The following is a 6,537-nucleotide window of genomic DNA, read 5'->3' as shown; positions in this document are numbered from 1 at the left end:
CATCACAGTCTCCACGTTGACAAGTGCGCACGCGTGCTGCTTGGGTAATGGGGGGAAGAGGTTGGCGGGTTTGCTGGATCGGCAGGATCTCTTCGAGCGCAGTGTGGACACGGTCTAGATGCACTGCTGTTGCTGCTGCATGCTCTTTACCTGTCTGGCTTCAGGAGCACCTACCTTAAACAGATTTTAAGATATATCCTGGTTCCCAGGAGGAGGGATGGGTGGTATTGGAGGTTGGAGCAACGCTAGTTCGTACTTAGCTATTCTCCAGCAGTGTCCCCTCCTCTCATGTATATGGACCTGATGCGGTGAATACTTCTCAAGTTCTCTTCTTCCCAACCTATTCTCCTTTACATGGAGGAGGAGGGGAAAGGAAACAAAGAAGGAAGGAAAAGAGGGAGGGAAACTGGCAAGGAGCAGACTCCACTCCCTTGACGTAGATTCCCTAGAGCTTTGCTGGAAAGTCCTTTGTTCCACCATTTAAGGGATAAAAAGTTAACTCTGGATTCTGAGTCAGAGGAGACCCCTTAGGAAGGTGAGTTAGAGACAGTGCTCTCAACATCACAGCCTTCATCTTCATCCCCACTTCTTTCAAATTCACAGTCTTCATCTTCTCTGCACTGGGCTGAGGAGTTAGAGGCATCCTCCTCTGCATCTTCCTCATTTCCTTCTGATCTCCCTGAGGCAGGAGAATGTTCTCCAATCGTGTCTGATGATGCTAACTCTGCAGTCTGAAGCCCCTGGTCCTCTCTAAGCCTTCCTTGTAGATTCCCTGATGATGGGGACTGCGGACTCATCCTTCGAATCTTGGGGTTCAGGCCCCCCATCATGCTCATGTTCTTATGCTTAGCACAGGTTGCCTCTCTGTAAGCAGCATATTCTTCAGGAGACAGAGTCCTGAGCCAGAGATCAAGGTCCACCTTGTACTGTGTCTGCAGTCCCTCCGCCTACTTCTTATAAAGCTACTTCTGGTCCTGGGGGACCCGCTGCCAGCATCTGCTGATCTCCACCATGCGCTCCCTCGGGGGCACCACTTTCAGCTCCCTGCTTGACCAGAGATCCTGGTGGAACTTGTGATAGCCATTCATCGGGGGCTTCTTGGGCTCTCCGTGCAATTTCCACTTCATGGGTAAATTGTTTTCTGAAGGAGACTTCACTTTTTGCACATTTTCCTGAAACCTCTTTGGTACTTTGCTTTGACTTCCTTTGGGGACGTCAGGTTTCTTGGAGTTCCAAACTAGATCAGGGTGCTGTTCTCTGAACAGAGCCATTTTCTCCTGAAACTCCTGTTTCTCTTTCTGGAAATCTTGACTGATTTCAGCTTGAGCTGTTCTGGAAGCTTTCTGTATTCCTCAGACAGAACCTTGGTCAGCTTCTGGTTGCTCATCTTGGGGTGTTTTTGGAGGTACTGAAGTCTCATCTCTTTAAAAAAGCGGAGGTAAGTGGTCAGGGGCTTCTTGGGTAAATCAGGATGTTTCTTGTGTTTTCTGCTTTTGGAAGGATTGTTAACATTTTCCTTAGCTTCCAGGACTAATTCCTTCAAAGTGCAAAACTTTCTCAAGTTATAGGAAATCTCTAACCATTTGAGTTTGCACATTTCCCCAGAAAAATCTTTAAAAGCTACTTTACCCCAGTCCATCACTGACTTGGTCATTTTGAACGTGTGCCTGTCATTGGATGGAATGTTTTTCTCCATACATTCCAGTAACTGCACAATGTCTTCCTTGGACCAGTCATCTTGACTTTCAGGCATCGCCATTTCTAGGTCTTTGGGACACTTAAATGGTCCCAGCAGTTCAGACACCTCAGCAGAATCTTCAGCTTCGTCACTCACAAGATTCAGCAGGTGAGTTATTTCTGAAGTCTTGCAGTGTGCAATTCTATGTTTTCACAGCTACTATCACTGCTTCCATGCACTTCTCTTGGGAGGGCCAAGATGATGTAATCAATAGATTATTTTTCAAAAGTAGCAAAGAAGTAGGAATACATATTCAAGATTAAAATACTTTTTGAGTCTAAGAAAACTAAATATTTAGGCCTTTGTTGGTGATATTTAGTCGTGTTCAACTCTTTTGCAACTCCGTGGACTGTAGCTGTCAGACTCCTGTGTCCTTGGGATTTCCCAGGCAAGAATACTCGAGTGGGCTGCCATTTCCTTCTCCAAGGTATGTTCCGGATGTGGGAATCAAACCCAAGTCTCTTCCATAAGCCTCTTATCCCTTTCCATCAGAGGGCAGACAGAAAGATAACCACAATCACAGAAAACTAATCAAACTGATCACATGGAACACAGCCTTGTCTAACCCAATGAAACTATGAGTCATGCCATGTAGGGCCACCCAAGATGGACAGGTCATGGTGGAGAGTTCTGACAACACGTGGTCCACTGGAGAAGGCAATGGCAAACCACTTCCATATTCTTGCCTTGAAAACCCCATGAACGGTATGAAAAAACAAAAAGATAGGACACTGAAAGATGAACTCCCCATATCGGTATGTGCCCAATATGCTACTGAAGAAGAGTGGAGAAATAACTCCAGAAAGAATGAAGAGATGGAGCCAAAGCAGAAACAATGCCCAGCTGTGGATGTGACTGGTGATGGAAGTAAAGTCCGATGCTGTAAAGAGCAATATTGCATAGGAACCTGGAATGTTAGGGCCATGAATCAAGGCAGATTGGAAGTGGCCAAACAGGAGATGGCAAGGGTGAACATCAACATTCTAGGAATCAGTGAACTAAAATGGACTGGAATGGGTTAATGTAACTCAGACAACCATTATATATACTACTGTGGGCAAGAATCCCTTAGAAGAAATGGAGTAGCCAAAGAGTCTGAAATGCAGTTGCAATCTCAAAAATGACCGAATGACCTTTGTTCATTTCCAAGACAAACCATTCAATATCACAGTAATCCAAGTCAATGCCCCAACCACTAATCCTGAAGAAGCTGAAGTTCTATGAAGACCTACAAGACCTTCTAGAACTAACACCCAAAAAAGATGTCCTTTTCATTATAGGGGACTGGAATGCAAAAGTAGGAAGTCAAGAAACACCTGGAGTAACAGGCAAATTTGGCCTTGGAGTACAGAATGAAGCAGGGCAAAGGCTAATAGAGTTTTGCCAAGAGAATGCACTGGTCATAGCAAACACCCTCTTCAAACAACACAAGAAAAGACTCTACACATGGACATCAGTAGATGGTCAATACCGAAATCAGATTGATCACATTCTTTGCAGCCAAAGATGGAGACGCTCTATACAGTCAGCAAAAACAAGACCAGGAGCTGACTGTGGCTCAGATCATGAACTCTTTATAGCCAAATTCAGACTTAAATTGAAGAAAGTAGGGAAAACCACTCAACCATTCTGGTATGACCTAAATCAAATCCCTTATGATTACACAGCGGAAGTGACAAATAGATTCAAGGGATTAGATCTGACAGAGTTCCTGAAGAACTATAGATGGAGGTTCATAACATTGTGCAGGAGGCAGTGAAAAAGACCATCCCCAAGAAAAAGAAATGCAAATAGGCAATAGGTTGTCTGAGGAGGCCTAACAAATGGCTGAGAAAAGAAGAGAAGCTAAAGGCAAAGGAGAAAAGGAAAGATATGCCCATCTGAATACAGAGTTTCAAAGAATAGCAAGGAGAGATAAGAAAGCCTGAAGAAGTGATCAGTGCAAAGAAATAGAGGAAAACAATAGAATGGGAAAGACTAGAGATCTCTTCAAGAAAATTAGAGATACCAAGGGAACATTTCATGCGAAGATGGGCTCAATAAAGAACAGAAATGGTATGAACCTAACAGAAGTTTATTCCTAGGGTCACTATTTTATTTATTTCTTTTTTTTTTACAATGTAATTATTTTTTTCATTATTTTTTATTGGAGACTAATTATTTTACAATATTATATTGGTTGGTTTTGCCATACATTGACATGAATCCGCCCCGGGTGTACATGAGTTCCCCCTCCTGAACCTCCCTCCCACCTCCCTCCTCCCTTCATCCTCCCTCTGGGTCATCCCCGCACACCAGCCCCGAGCATCCTGTAACATGCATCGACCCTGAACTGGCGATTCGTTTCACATATGACAACATATATGTTTCAATGCCATTCTCCCAAACCATCCCACCCTCACCCTCTCCCACAGAGTCCCAAAGACTGTTCTATATATCTGTGTCTCTTTTGCTGTCTCGTATACAGGGTTATCATTTGCATCTTTCCAAATTCCATATATATGCGTTAGTATACTGTATTGGTGTTTTTCTTTCTGGCTTACTTCACTCTGTATAATAGGGTCCAGTTTCATCCACCTCATTAGAACTGATTCAAATGCATTCTTTTTAATGGCTGAGTAATACTCCATTGCGTATATATACCAAAGCTTTCTTATCCATTCGTCTGCAGATGGACATCTAGGTTGCTTCCATGTCCTGGCTATTATAAAGAGTGCTGCAATGAACATTGGAGTACATGTGTCTCTTTCAATTCTGGTTTCCATGGTGTGTATGCCCAGGAGTGCGATTGCTGGATCATATGGCAGCTCTATTTCCAGTTTTTTGAGGAATCTCCACACTGTTCTCCATAGTGGCTGTACTAGTTTGCATTCCCACCAACAGTGTAAGAGAGTTCCCTTCTCTCCACACCCTCTCCAGCATTTATTGCATGTAGACTTTTGGATAGCAGCCATTCTGACTGGTGTGAAATGGTATCTCATTGTGGTTTTGATTTGCATTTCTCTGATTATGAGGGATGTTGAGCATTTTTTCATGTGTTTGTTAGCCATCTTTATGCCTTCTTTGGAGAAATGTCTGTTTAGTTCTTTGGCCCATTTTTTGATTGGGTCATTTATTTTTCTGGAATTGAGCTGCAGGAGCTGCTTGTATATTTTGGAGATTAATCCTTTATCAGTTGCTTAATTTGCTATTATTTTCTCCCATTCTGAAGGCGGTCTTTTCACCTTGCTTATAGTTTCCTTTGCTGTGCAGAAGCTTTTGATTTTAATTAGGTCCTATTTGTTTATTTTTGCTTTTATTTCCAGTATTCTGGGAGGTGGGTCTTGGAGGATCCTGTTGTGATTTATGTCGGAGAGTGTTTTGCCTACGTTCTCCTCTAGGAGTTTTATAGTTTCTGATCTTACATTTCCTGTGATTATGATTTCAGTGTGTCTTTTCAGTGTGTCTGCCCTCTGATGCCCTCTCCCAATACCTACCACCTTATTTGGGACTTCCTCAGTGATCAATGCAAAGAAATAGAGAAAAACAACAGAATAGGAAAAACAAGAGACCTCTTCAAGAAAATTAGAGATTCCAAGGGAACATTTCATGCAAAGATGGGCTCGATAAAGGACTGAAATGGTATGGACCTAACAGAAGCAGAAGATATTAAGAAGAGGTGGCAGGAATACACAGAAGAACAGTACAAAAAAGATCTTCACGACCAAGATAGTCACGATAACGTGATCACTGACCTAGAGCCAGACATCTTGGAATGTGAAGTCAAGTGGGCCTTGGAAAGCATCACTACGAACAAAGCTAGTGGAAGTTGAGCTATTTCAAGTCTTGAAAGATGATGCTGTGAGAGTGCTGCACTCAATATGCCAGCAGATTTGGAAAACTCAGCAGTGGCCACAGGACTGGAAGAGGTCAGTCTTCATTCCAATCCCAAAGAAAGGCAATGCCAAAGAATGCTCAAACTACCGCACAATTGCACTCATCTCACACGCTAGTAAAGTCATGCTCAAAACTCTCCAAGCCAGGCTTCAGCAGTATGTGAACCGTGAACTCCAAGATGTTCAAGCAGGTTTTAGAAAAGGCAGAGGCACCAGAGATCAAATTGCCAACATCTGCTGGATCATGGAGAAAGCAAGAGAGTTCCAGAAGAGCATCTATTTCTGCTTCATTGACTATGCCAAAGCCTTTGACTGTGTGGATCACAATAAACTGTGGAACATTCTGAAAGAGATGGGAATCCCAGACCACTTGACCTGCCTCTTGAGAAACCTGTATGCAGGTCAGGAAGCAACAGTTAGAACTGGACATGGAACAACAGACTGGTTCCAAATAGGAAAAGGTGTACGTCAAGGTTGTATTTTGTCACCTTGCTTATTTAACTTATATGCAGAGTACATCATGAGGAACGCTGGGCTGGAAGAAGCACAAGCTGGAATCAAGATTGCTGGGAGAAATATCAATAACCTCAGATATGCAGATGACACTACCCTTATGGCAGAAAGTGAAGAGGAACTCAAAAGCCTCTTGATGAAAGTAAAAGAAGAGAGTGAAAAGGTTGGCTTGAAGCTCAACAGTCAGAAAACAAAGATCATGGCATCTGGTCCCATCACTTCATGGGAAATAGATGGAAAAACAGTGGAAACAGTGTCAGACTTTATTTTTTTGGGCTCCAAAATCACTGCAGATGCTGATTGCAGCCATGAAATTAAAAGACGCTTGCTCCTTGGAAGGAAAGTTATGACCAACCTTGATAGTACATTAAAAAGCAGAGACATTACTTTGCCAACCAAGGTCCGTCTAGT

At 43.0% G+C, this 6,537-nt stretch overlaps 1 pseudogene; it reads right to left on the bottom strand.

Moving 5' to 3' along the window:
• Positions 1-527: 527 nt before the first annotated feature.
• On the bottom strand, positions 528-1,759 carry LOC129549882 (upstream-binding factor 1-like protein 1; annotated as a pseudogene).
• Between the last annotated feature and the right edge of the window lie 4,778 nt (positions 1,760-6,537).

Source organism: Moschus berezovskii, chromosome 1 (assembly GCF_049115385.1).
Source record: "Moschus berezovskii isolate FMDL1 chromosome 1, NW_MosBer_1.0, whole genome shotgun sequence".
In the NCBI taxonomy this organism is placed as follows: domain Eukaryota; kingdom Metazoa; phylum Chordata; class Mammalia; order Artiodactyla; family Moschidae; genus Moschus; species Moschus berezovskii.
This window is presented reverse-complemented; position numbering and strand designations above follow the sequence as displayed.